This window comes from Ovis aries, chromosome 21, assembly GCF_016772045.2.
Source record: "Ovis aries strain OAR_USU_Benz2616 breed Rambouillet chromosome 21, ARS-UI_Ramb_v3.0, whole genome shotgun sequence".
NCBI lineage: Eukaryota > Metazoa > Chordata > Mammalia > Artiodactyla > Bovidae > Ovis > Ovis aries.
The window spans coordinates 10,375,375-10,389,625 of record NC_056074.1 but is presented as its reverse complement, the minus strand read 5'-3'; the positions used below and the strand labels follow the sequence as shown (position 1 = coordinate 10,389,625).

Sequence of the window (14,251 nt, the reverse complement as noted above, 5' to 3'; positions counted from 1 at the left end):
AAAAGATCAAAAAAAAAAAAAAAATCAGCATGTGCCTGGCCCAGCTGCAAAACTGCTTGTCAGAGACCAAAAAAAAAAAAAAAAAAGAAAGAAAGAAAATGTGATAGTAGGTTGCAGAATAGGAAATGGGTAGAACTAGCCCTCTCTGGGTGCCACCTGAGTGCTTGGCACTATGCCTCACAGATGGCTGGCGGAAAGAGAGCAAGTCATCAGGATGTGGAATAAAACTCTGGCTCTGGTGCTGAGGATGGCTTTGTGTAAGTTAGAATGTTTGTGCCTCAGTTCGCTTAGTGGGCTTATTAACCCCTACTTTGCAGAGTTGTCATGAAGACTAGAGATGGTAAACAACACCTTCCTGTGGTAAGCCTTGGTAGCCCAAGGTAGGTGCTCTGTACATAAATAGCTTGTTGTCATTCAATTGCTCAGTCCTGTCTGACTCTTTGCAACTCCATGGACTACAGCACACCAGGCTTCCCTGTCCTTCACTATCTCCCGGAGTGTGCTCAAAATCATGTCCATTGAGTCAGTGATGCCATCCAACCATCTCATCCTTTGTTGCCTCCTTCTCCTCTTGCTCTCAATCTTTCACAGCATCAGGGTCTTTTCTAGTGAGTCAGCACTTCTCATCAGGTGGCCAAAGTACTGGAGCTTCAGCTTCAGCATCTGTCCTTCCAATGAATATTCAACTTACATAGCTTAGCTCTTGTCTTAGCCCGAGAGGTAGATGTTACTGGACACATGTTTTATAGAGAAAAAATAACTGACGATCTAAGGGCTATATCACTTCCCCAAGTCACACAATCAATAAGCCATGAATGTGAGATTTAAAGAAAATTGATGGAATATAAGAAAGCATTATCACAGGGTACATCACACGTCTCTCCAGAAGCATGTTCTAAATTTTCCAGATTTACTGCAGAACAGGCAGGCTTGTCCCATTCACATAAATGTAGTCATCTCAAAAGTCTCTAAGTGGTCCATGAACTCAGATCTCACTTGAAACAGAGCAACTTAGTCCTCAATATCTATAGCAAGCTCTGCCGGAACCATGCTGTCCTGACGTAGTTTTCCCACACCAGACCGCTTGTCCTCTAAATTAATATAAGTCCAAATACCACTATGGGCTTCAACTTACAAAGTTCCAGGAAGAACAAAAGAGCAAAATAACTTGCAAACTGTCAAGTCAAATGCAGTATCCTATAAAATTTCCCTCACCTGCCCACATCCAAAATAGCCCAGCCTCCCTCGTGTCCCAAGTTAATGGAAACCAAACCAGATCACATCCAAATTCTGTAGAGTGCTTTTAAAAAAAGAAAGAAAACAGAAAAGAATGATAAGAGAAAAAAAATGCATTCTCAGGCTCACCCCTACATTCTCATTCCATAGGCCAAGAGGATATCAAGAAATCTACATTTTTAATCAGCCCCTTGATGAGAGGAATATGTGTCCTGCCTCCAAAATGAAGACCTCTTGAAGGGAAATCAATACGGAGCAAAGCATGAGCAGAGATCAGCAGGGAAAGACAGTCGAAGTTGAGGCAAATCTGGTTCTAACTGAAGAGGGCTGCTGTGTCTAAAGTTTTGTGGTTATGACACTAAATGTAGGTGTCCCTACTTAGTTGATTTCTCTAGTAGGAATTGGGGTTAATTCAATCCACCGCATATCTAGGGGCTGCCAGGACTCAGGACCTGATACATATATGTGCTCAAACATACCAGGTCACATGGTAGGGGCAGAACTCTGGTCTGGTGCCTGCTGTGTAATCTTAAAGCCACATTCACAGATTAAGTGTATCCCTTAGCATTTTTTCCCTTTCTGTTGGCATAAAATGTGTGATTGGGTGAGCACTTCCACCTACAGAGCGTCTATAATTATGGCTGTTTTTCCAAAGGAGAATGGATTCTAAAAAAGTTGTACAATATTTCCCTTATTCATTAGCCTATAATTTAGATTTCAAACACCCCAAAAGTATTGTATGCTCTATATTGTGATGTTCCAATAATAACTAACACAGTCTTTCCCTAATGAATTACCCAGGCTAAGGCTGACCTCCTATTCTAGGGCAGCATTACAGGCTGCTAGGCTCAAGTCATTTCCCATTTTACAGCTTGTGCTGGTTTAGGTTAACAAAGACAAACGACAGAATATAAAGGAGAATGTATATTTCATTCCTCGATCTTCTATTGGTTAATCAATGGAACTTCATTGACTATACCTCTCTCTCCACACACATGCGCATCCACGCACACACGTGTCTGTGTATATCTGTTATCTGTTCATATACATCTGACAAAATGCTCTTCCTTAATTCTTGTCTCTTGATAATAGCTCTGGAGGGAAGTGAAAGTGGGGGAGGAGAGAAAATGTTGTTTCCATGACAATGCATTCCTTAGTTACAGGCAGTAACCACTATGGTTAACAAAATGAATCACTGTTACCTTAGGATATGAACACACTGCATTATTGGTCTGAAAAGCTAATTTGGGAGTAAACTGCATGGGGGTGTACTGCAGTAATTTTAGGAGAAGATATTACTAGGGAATGCCAGGAGTTGATGCACTGATTTTAATAGTCAAAATAACCACCCTTAATTACCTCAGTGATTGGTAACATTTACAGTTCTTCCTAATAATCATCACCTTTGCAAAATAATACGTGGCAACTACACACTCTTAAACATGTTTCCTTCTTACAACTTTTCTCAAAATAGACTCACAATCATAAAAGTCAGGATTATAAAAAAAATATGATCAGGGTTTAATTTTATTCTTTTATTTACTGCTATCATTATTATTCCCAATCCCAAATCAGGACAAGGCAAGAGGTATTAGCTACTGATTTAGCTTTTTTCTTCCTTTATTGATCCCTTCCACAGCAATTTTTTAAGAAGAGGTGGCTCATAGTGGAAGGGAAAAGAGTGTAATGGACACCAGGAGCCATGGTGTTTCTTCCTACTGACTGTGTGACTTCAAGCAAGTTATTCCCTCTCTGGGCCACAACTCCCTCGTCCATTGAGATGAAATGGGTACGCTAGAGTATCTCTAAATTTACTTTCAGTGCTGAAGTTCTCTGAGTGGTTCTTACAAATAAAGGATCTGAGATGTAAAGGAAATTTGAGAAGCCATTTCATTCAGTCACCTGTCTCAGAAAATAAACTTTTCCACAGTGCTTACTATTTGATATGCTCTACTACAGGGTTTGTAATATGAAATGTTACCAGTTCAGCAATGGGCTGATCCCAGATTCTACCCTGGAGAGCCAGCTTTACCTAATTCCAACCTTTCATGATATCATGCCGGTAGTTTGAAATCAGCCATGGAGGAAGTATTTCCACATAAATTGGAAAACACTATATATCAAGACTTTTTTTTTCTTCAGAGAAGCATCTATCAGCACAGCACTGGTTTAAGTACTTTATCTACATTAACTTATTTAATCCTCACAACCTCTCAAACTTACACACACACAAAAACAGGAAACTGAATCACAGAGAAATTAAGTAATTTGCCCACGCTAACAAAATTGATAGACAAGTCAACTTAAATGAATCAACTAACAAAAAAGCTTTGATGGCTTTCAATAACAAATGTTTATTTCTTCCTTATGTGAGCCATCCTTCACAGTGTGACCCTGACTCTAGCCCATGTTATTCCATGAGCAGAAGAGCAGCCTCTATCAGGGGCATGATGTTTTCAAGGCAGAGGTAAAAAAATGATCAGTGACTCAGTATGCAGTGGCCTTCAACATTTCTATTCAGATATGAAAACATATTCCTGTTTGCATTTTACTAGCCAAGGCATGTCATGTGACCAAACCCAATGCCAGTCAGGTGGGGAAGGATAATCCTTTCACAATGAGGAAGGAGAACATTTGGGAATAATTTACCAAATAACAGCTTAGCTGGGTGACAGAATTGGGATTTGAACCCAAGAACCCTCTGACGTGATAAGACAAGTTCTTAATAAGTAGGCCATTCTGCCTATGATAGCCAACACCTCTTTATTTTTCACCTATTTTTCATATTAGGGTTTGTTATTTAATAACTCTCTAAGGGAGTGACTCCTATAAAAAAATCATGGTAGATACAGAAAACATATAAGAACGTTGGAGCGAATCAGATATGCTTGGCTTGGTACTATTCACTATGCGGTTCCAACCTTTAATTATTTTCCCTATACTCCCCATCCCTACAAATGACTGTCCACTTATTTTCACTTAATCTTTAGTACACGTGTCTTCAGGTAATTTATCAATAACTTTATAACACAAACTACAGTTTTTATTATTGAGCTTCTTGAAATTAAGGTGAAGAGGCATACGAACATGTCTTTCTGCCATCAATGAGTTTGTAAACTAACTGAAGATATTGTCATAAAATAAAAACAATATCTCTGACAGTAAGAAAATACATATACAATTAAGTACTAAAATGTACTTGAAGTCCATAAGATTATTTGACCCATCTAGTTAACTTCTCTTAACTATCATTTCTTATTCTTTAACTGGTATTGCTATAAGGCTTAAATGAGATAATGTGTTTCAAAATGTCCACTCCTCTTATCTGGTTTGTGATAAATGCTTAGTAAACTGGAGACACTTTATGTTGATTTCATTTTTTTTCCCCCCAATAAAAGTTAACTGGAAAGAATAAACCCATTAGATGTACCCAATACGTATAATCTTTATGCAGAACTCTCTAACTTTTCTTCACTGTTTTATTCTCCCAAAGACTCTTCCAGCCCTTTCTCAGCTTTTCCACAGTCCTCTTACTGAAGGACACACAGCTGCAGTGAGGCTTTGTGTCAGAGTCAGGACCCACAAAACCCGACTCTGAAATCCAGCACGCCTTCCCCATGATCGCTGCTTCTTAGTCTTCTCCGTAATTTCCGAGTGTTCTCCTTCTATTCACCTGCCACCAAGTACAGACTCTGTTGGACCAGTCATGCTTACTGACTAGTTGGCCATTATTTGAGGCATACATGTCATGTTTGGTTGACCTTTACTTGGAATAATTTTCTTATTTATAGTTTGGAATGATTGAGTCAATAAATGAATTAATAAAGAACAATAAAATATATGGGTTAAGCCAGCCTTTCCATAGCTACCATGTAGGCTCTTGGTGAACTAATGTAGATCATTGTTTGTCTTTTAATTCAGTCCTTGGCCCTCAACTTCCTCAATGAAAGGAATACTACCCTTATTGAGAAAATGTCATCCCATTAATTCAGAATCAATTTTACCATTTTGTTTTAGCAGCATGAACTTTGAAATAATAGCTGCCCTTAGCTTCAATAAGATAAGGCACAATTTTGCCTCTAAGACATCTCATGATATTCCACTTTCACCCATAGTGCCATTTTGAGAAAAGCAACTCCAAAATATCACCCTCTGCACCACCTGTGAAAGTATCCTAAATAGGAAAAATCAAATGAAAAAGAACTCTGGCTAGGTCTTTTTGTTTATCAAATTTGATTTCAGTGTTGAAAGAATAAGGTTTGGGTCTTGGGTTCAATCTTAGCTTTGATACTTACTATGTCGTTCTGAGTTAACCAGTTAGTCTCTTTGACAGTTAATTTTCTCATCCACTAAAAAAGGAGAGGGGTGTTAAATAATAACACCTATACTACAGGGTTCCTCTGAGAATTAATTAAAATATCATGTATGAAAATATCTAAGTGCCTGGCATGCATTTTAATTTTTTTTCATTTTCAAGTGAAGTCGCTCAGTCGTTTCTGACTTTGCAACCCCACGGACTGTAGCCCACCAGGCTCCTCCATCCATGGGATTCTCCAGGCAAGAATTCTGGCGTGGGTTGCCATTTCCTTCTCCAGGGGATCTTCCCGACCCAGGGATCGAACCCAGGTCTCCTGCATTGCAGGCAGATGCTTTACCTTCTGAGCCACCAGGGAAATTCATTTTCAAAGACAGCATTTATTTTTGACAGTATTTTTTTTTCTAAATACAAAACTAAAAGTTTAGTATAGAAATAATTTTGAATAGAAATTATTTTCAAAGAAAGTATTGTCAGGTATAACAAAAGCAATTTCAAAGTACTCACAATTCCATTGCTAAAGGTAACTAATCTTAATACTTTGGAGGATGTGGTATGCTATGCTAAGTTGCTTCAATTGTATCCTACTCTTTATGATGCTATGGAATATAGCCCACCAGTCTCCTCTGCCAGTGGGATTTGCCAAACAAGAATACTGGAGTGGGTTGAACGCCCTCCTCAGGGGATCTTCCCGATTCAGGGATCGAACCCCTTCCTCCGGTGTCTCCTGCATCCGCAGGTGGTTTCTTTACCACTAGTGCCACCTGGGAAGCCCCAAAGAGAGTCACAGTGTGTGTGTGTGTTGCTCAGCCATGTTCAACTCTTGTCAGTCCCACGGCCTGTATCCCGCGAGGCTCCTCTGTCCATGGAATTCCCCAGGCAAGAATACTGGAGTGGGTCGCCATGCCCTTCTCCAGGGGACCTTTCCAACCCAGGAATTGCACCCATGTCTCCTGCATCTCCTGCACTGCAGGCAAATTCTCTTACTGTTTGAACCACTAGAGAAGCCCACTTTGGAAGTTCAGTTCAGTTCAGTCGCTCGGTCATGTCTGACTCTTCGTGACTCCATGGACTGCAGCACACCAGGCCTCCCTGTCCATCACCAACTCCTGGAGCCCACTCAAACTCATGTCCATCACGTCAGTGATGGCATCCAACCATCTCATCCTCGTCCCCTTCTCCTCCAGACTTCAATCTTTCCCAGAATCAGGGTCTTTTCCAAGGATTTACTTCTTTGCATCAGGTGGCCCAAGTATTGGAGTTTCCGCACCAGCATCAGTTCTTCCAATGAATATTCAGGACTGATTTTCTTTAGGATGGACTGGTTGAATCTCCTTGCAGTCCAAGGGACTCTCAAGAGTCTTCTCCAACATGATACTTCAAAAGCATCAATTCTTTGGCACTCAGATAACTTTGGAGTTTACACTTCCAGTAATGCGTCAACAAAATTGTGTTTAAACTGTGTATAATGGTGTAGGCTAATTTAGAAAATAATATACCTTTGACATCTATCCATGCTTTTAGGAAGAAATCTTCCTATAAAAATACTATTAATAATGGCACAATATATTAATACTGTGTGGCATATTTCACAAGCCCTTTTTTGACAGGGGTCAAAAATATGTCTGAAATCAATATCATGAGAAAAACAGAAGTGTTCTTATGGACAAATATTTGCACATATCCATAACAAAATTATTAGGCTAAATCTTATAGATAAGGAATTCTTGGTGTAAAGAGCATGAACATTTAGGCAATTTAAATGTATAATAGCCAATTTATGTTTGTATTAATTTATATTTCCATTAAAATTTTATAGGACTCATTGTTATTATCCATTAATAACACACTATAGGAGTTATTTTAGCCAAACTCTGGTGGTAAGATTTTTATTTGTCTGAAGATGCTATTTTTATTTTATTAGGTTATTTTACTGTTTTTTACATGATAGCTTGTTGTTGTTAATTGCTGAGTTGTATCCCACTCTTTCACAGCCCCATGCACTATAGCCTACTAGTCTCCACTGTCCATGGGATTTCTCAGGCAAGAATACTCGAGTGGGGTGCCATGTTCCTTCTCCAGGGGATCTTCCCCACCCAGGAACTGATGACAGCTTAGCTCAGTATAAATTATAGGCTGCCAGTTATTTTCTCCCAGTATTTTGTAGAGTCAATTCAGTTGTCTTTTCTCTGTAAGCACTCAATTGCTTCCTACTGATCAAGTTTTTTAGCTGTTTTGGCATTCTGGAGATTTACCTCAATGTAATTAGATATTGAGTTCACCTTCTTTATCCTCTTTAGGTCTTCTTTTGATTCCTGCATCCCAGGATTCATGTCTTTAATCAATTCCTTAAAAAATGTGAAGGCATACCACTTCGCCTTTTTCTCTCCCTCATGCTATCCTTTCCCCACCTCCACCTTAAACTGCAATCACATATGTATTTGCTATTGTTGTTGTTTAGTTGCTAAGTCATGTCTGACTCTCTGCAACCCTGTGGCCTGTAGCCTGTCAGGCTCCTCTGTCCATGGGATTTCCCAGACGAGAATACTGGAGTAGGTTGCCATTTCCTTCTCCAGAGGATCTTCCAACCCAGGTACTGAACTGGCAACTCCTTCACTAGCAGGCAGATTCTTCACCACTGACCCACCAGGGAAGCCCCACATACATATTTCTTTTCCTTTTTTTCTTATACTTTTTATCTCTTTCGCTGCCTGCGCTGCACTGTGGGTAATTTCTTCACATACCTTTCCATTTCTTAATTTTGTCTTCAGTTCTTTAAAAAACATTAGTATTGTTTTAAATTTTGGTTGCTATACTTTCAGTTCTGAAAGTTCTGTTGTTTTTTTGAGATCTCACTGAGGGGTTATACTGTGTATGTTTAAGGTACACAAGGGGCTCCCATGGTGGTTCAGACAGTAAAGAATCAGCCTGCAATGCAGGAGACCCAAGTTCGATTTCTGGGTTAGGAAGATACCCTGGAGAAAGGAATGGCAACCCACTCCAATGTTCTTGCCTGGAGAATCCCATGGACAAAGAAGCCTGGTGGGTTACAGTCCATGGGGTCACAAAGAGTCAGACACAACTGAGCGACTAAGCGTGCAAACACAGACACAAGGAACACAATATATTTACACACTCATATATTGCCAAATGATGACCTCTGTAGTGTGAAGGAACACCTCTGTCACCTCACATAATCACCAGTTATTTTTTGTGGTGAGAACATTTAAGATCTACTCTTTTAGTAACTCTCAAGTATCTAGTACAGTATTACAAACTATAATCACCATACTATACATGAGATCCCCAAACATATTTATCTTACAATGGAAGTTATGTACCCTTTGACCAACATCTCCCCAGTTCCCCCACTCTCCAGGCTCTGGTAACTACTATTCTACTTCCGGCCTGTATGAACTTGGCTGTTTTGGATTACATATGTAAGTAATACCACACAGTATTTGTCTGTCTCTGACATATTTCATTTAGTATAATACCCTCCAGGGTCATTCATATTCTTGCAAATGGCAGGATTTCCTTCTCTTCTATGGCTGAATAATATTCTATCACATTTATATTCCATTAGATATATTACATAGAGAGATGTTTGACACAGCCTCTTTGCACTATTCATCTGCTGATGGACACTTAGGTTGCTTCCGTATGTTGGCTATTGTAAATAATGCTGCCATGAACATGGGACTGCAGATATATCTTCAATATCCCTTTTCCTTTCCTTTGGATGTATACCCAGAAGTAGGATTGCTAGCAATTCACTTCTTACTTTTTTTGTGGAACCTTCCTTCTTTTTTCACAGTAGCTATGCTACATCAAATTACATTTTCACCAACAGTACACAGGGATTCCCTTTTCTCCACATCTTCACTAAGACTTGATATCTCTTGTCTCTTTGATGATAGTGATTCCAACAGGTATGAGGTGATATCTCATTGTGGTTTTGATCCGCATTCCCCTAATGATTAGTGATCTTTTTTTAAAATTTTTTAAATTTATTTATTTTAATTGGAGGCTAATTACTTTACAATACTGTAGCGGTTTTTTACCATACATTGACATGAATCAGCCATGGGTGTACATGTGTTCCCCATCCTGAACCCCCCTCCCACTTCCGTCCCCACCTCATCCCTCTGGGTTATCCCAGTACAGCAGCCCCAAGCACCCTGTCTCATGCATCGAACCTGAACTGGCGATCTGTTTCACATATGATAATATGTATGTTTCAGTGCTATTCTCTCAGATCATCCCACCCTTGCCTTCTCCCACAAAGTCCAAAACACTGTTCTATACATCTGTGTCTCCTTTGCTGTCTCGCATATAGGGTCATCATTACCATCTTTCTAAATTCCATATATATGTATTAGGAAGGAAATTTATGACCAGCCTAGATAGCAGATTCAAAAGCAGAGACATTACTTTGTCAACAAAGGTCCATCTAGTCAAGGCTGTGGTTTTTCCAGTGGTCATGTATGGATGTGAGTGTTGGACTGTGAAGAAAGCTGAGCTGAAGAATTGATGCTTTTGAATTGTGGTACTGGAGGAGACTCTTGAGAGTCCCTTGGACTGCAAGGAGATCCAACTAGACCATTCTAAAGGAGATCAGTCCTGAGTGTTCATTGGAAGGACTGATGCTGAAGCTGAAATTCCAATACTTTGGGCACCTCATGCAAAGAGTTGACTCATTGGAAAAGACCCTGATGCTGGGAGGGATTGAGGGCAGGAGAAGAAGGGGATGACAGAGGATGAGATGGCTGGATGGTATCATCAACTCGATGGACATGAGTTTGAGTAAACTCTGGGAGTTGATGATGAACAGGGAGGCCTGGTGTGCTGCAATTCATGGGGTCACAAGGAGTCGGACACGACTGAGCCACTGAACTGAACTGAGCTGATACTGTATTGGTGTTTTTATATTTTAATGTACCTGTTGGTCATCTGTATATCTTCTTTAGATCTATTCAGTTTCTCTGATCATTTTTAATTGGATTGTTTACTTGTTTCTGTTACTGAATTGTATGAGTTCTTTCTATATTTTGAATATTAACCACTTACTAGATATATGATTTGCAAACATTCCTTCAGTTCTGTAGACTGGCTCTTTGTTTTGTAGGTTGATTCTGTTGCCAACCTGGCACCTACTGATGACTGTTTAACAATATTCATTTGTTCACTCACTCATTCCTTTATTTATCTGCTCATCATTTACCAAAACTAGCTAAGAAACTTATCTCAAACACATGGCAACCAAACACAGCAACATTCCTGTGAAATCACTAGTTCTATTTTTATACTATTTGCCCATCTGTGAAACAAAGGCCAATTGTTCATTGTCAAAAAAATGCTAAAAAGAGCTCAACTTTGAGAGCAGCAATTCAAAGGAAGAGTGTGTCAAAAACGTGGCTCATTTTAAATAGTTTTATATTGCCACTGTGCTTCTTTACTACAAATAGATTTTCCTTATCAGCTTCCTTTTCTAAAGAATAGATGGCTCTTCTAACTGCAAGAGCTGTATGAGGTGACGTACCCTGAAGAACACCAGTCTACTGTGTTGAAAGCAGGGACCCTCAGCTAAACATATACAAACTAAATGAAATGCTTATACAATGAAACAATTGCTCTCCAGAAACTATGAGGACATGAGATCTCTCTTACAATCTCCAGCCATAAACCAAAGAATTAAGATTATGACACAATTATCTCTTTCCATCTTAATAAGTTGCAAGCATGCTGAAGTCCTTGATGGCACTGAATTATAAATATAACTTAATTAGATTTCCATTTCCGGTTTGCTTAAAATAAGAACATTGTAGGGAAAGGATCTTGTGGTACAATGTGTGAATTATTCCTATTATAAAAATGCTAGTGCTCCATAAAAATGCTAGTGCTCTCTTTCTACATTACAAGCACAATCAATCTCAATATAATGTGTTGGAAAATCTGAATTGTGTTTGCTAAAGTTGATAGTATATGACTACAGAAAAGACTTACTAGGTACATGAAGCTAAGCGCATTCACCCATTTCCTCTTTTGGGTTCCCAATTACTATTTGATTATTCATGAGTTCATTCAACAAATATTTTCATCTGTCTTTTATATATGAGGCAGTATGCTAACTTTGGAATACAAGTGCAGATCAATCTGGTCTTGGCCTCATGGAGATTACAGACCAGTGAGGAAGGAAGATTGCGATAAGTGCCTTGAGTATATCAATATGACTCTGTGAGACCATACAGGGGCAATCTCATCTAATAAAAGAGGTAAAAGAAGGCATAATTGGGAAAGTGATAACTGAGCTGACATCAGGAGGGTGACTGGGAATTTACTATACAAATGGAGGGAGGAAAAAGAATCTAAGATAGAAGAAACAGAATGCACAACACTTGGTGCCAGAAAACAGAGCGCAGGAATGAACAGATAATCTCAGAGTAGCTGGAACACAGGAAACAAGGGGAAACATCAAGTGAGAGGAGGCTGAAAAGGGCAGAGGTCAGGTTAGGAAGGCTACATTTAAGATTTACTTTATACTTGAAAAGACTTAGGAAACTACATAAGAGATATTTTAAAGCAGCTTTGCTCAAGTATAACTACAAATATTCAAAGTGTACAATTTAATAGGATTCAATACTCTACACATGGACATCACCAGATGGTCAACAGCGAAATCAGATTGATTATATTCTTTGCAGCCAAAGAGGGAGAAGCTCTATACAGTCAACAAAAATAAGACCAGGAGCTGACTGTGGCTCAGATCATGAACTCCTTATTGCCAAATTCAGACTTAAATTGAAAGTAGTGATAACCAGAGGAGGAAATGGCAACCCACTCCAGTGTTCTTGCCTGGAGAATCCCAGGGATGGGGGGGCCCACTGGGCTGCCATCTATGGGGTTGCACAGGGTCGAACATGACTGAAGCGACTTAGCAGCAGTAGCAGCAGGGAAAACCACTAGACCATTCAGGTATGACCTAAATCAAATCCCTTATGATTATATAATGGAAGTAAGTAATAGATATAAGGGACTAGATCTGATCGATAGAGTGCCTGATGAATTATGGATGGAGGTTCGTGACATTGTACAGGAGACAGGGATCAAGACCATCCCCATGGAAAAGAAATGCAAAAAAGCAAAATGGCTGTCTGAGGAGGCCTTACAAATAGCTGTGAAAAGAAGAGAAGCAAAAAGCAAAGGAGAAAAGGAAAGATATAAGCATCTGAATGCAGAGGTCCAAAGAATAGCAAGGAGAGATAAGAAAGCCTTCCTCAGTGATCAATGCAAAGGAATAGAGGCAACCAACAGAATGGGAAAGACTAGAGATCTCCTCAAGACAATTAGAGATACCAAGGGAACATTTCATGCAAAGATGGGCTCGATAAAGGACAGAAATGGTATGGACCTAACAGAAGCAGAAGATATTAAGAAGAGGTGGCAAGAATACACAGAAGAACTGTACGAAAAAGAGCTTCACGACCCAGATAATCATGATGGTGTGATCACTCATCTAGAGCCAGACATCCTGGAATGTGAAGTCAAGTGGGCCTTAGGAAGCATCACTACGAACAAAGCCAGTGGAGGTGATGGAATTCCAGTGGAGCTATTTCAAATCCTGAAAGATGATGCTGTGAAAGTGCTGCACTGAACATGCCAGCAAATTTGGAAAACTCAGCAGTGGCCACAGGAATGGAAAAGGTCAGTTTTCATTCCAATCCCAAAGAAAGGCAATGCCAAAGGATGCTCAAACTACAGCACAATTGCACTCATCTCACACACTAGTATAGGAATGCTCAAAATTTTCCAAGCCAGGCTTCAGCAATATGTGAACCGTGAACTTCCTGATGTTCAAGCTGGTTTTAGAAAAGGCAGAGGAACCAGAGATCAAATTGCCAACATCCGCTGGATCATCAAAAAAGCAAGAGAGTTCCAGAGAAACATCTATTTCTGCTTTATTGACTATGCCACAGCCTTTGACTGTGTGGATCACAATAAACTGTGGAAAATTCTGAGAGATGGGAATACCAGACCACCTGACCTGCCTCTTGAGAAACCTATACGCAGGTCAGGAAGCAACAGTTAGAACTGGACATGGAACAACAGACTGGTTCCAAATAGGAAAAGGAGTACGTCAAGGCTGTATATTGTCACCCTGCTTATTTAACTTATATGCAGAGTACATCATGAGAAACACTGGGCTGGAAGAAGCACAAGCTGGAATCAAGATTGCCAGGAGATGTATGGCAAAATCAATACAATATTGTAAAGTAATTAACCTCCAATTAAAATAAATAAATTTATATTTTAAAAAAATAATAAAATAAAACCGCATAAACAGTGGAAAAAAATTGCCAGGAGAAATATCAATAACCTCAGATATGCAGATGACACCACCCTTATGGCAGAAAGTGAGAGAAACTAAAAAGCCTCTTGATGAAAGTGAAAGAGGAGAGTGAAAAAGTTGGCTTAAAGCTCAAACATTCAGAAAACGAAGATCACGGCATCTGGTCCCAACACTTCATGGGAAATAGACGGGGAAACAGTGTAAACAGTGTCAGACTTTATTTTGGGGGGGCTCCAAAATTACGGCAGATGGTGACTGCAGCCATGAAATTAAAAGATGCTTACTCCTTAGAAGAAAAGTTATGACCAACCTAGATAGCATATTGAAAAGCAGAGACATTACTTTGCCAA

General features: G+C 39.5%; 1 protein-coding gene across 23 annotated transcripts in view; it reads right to left on the bottom strand.

Moving 5' to 3' along the window:
* DLG2 (discs large MAGUK scaffold protein 2) overlaps positions 1 to 14,251 on the bottom strand; it is a 2,369,976-nt gene that overhangs the window by 1,440,757 nt on the left and 914,968 nt on the right. The window lies entirely within an intron of this gene.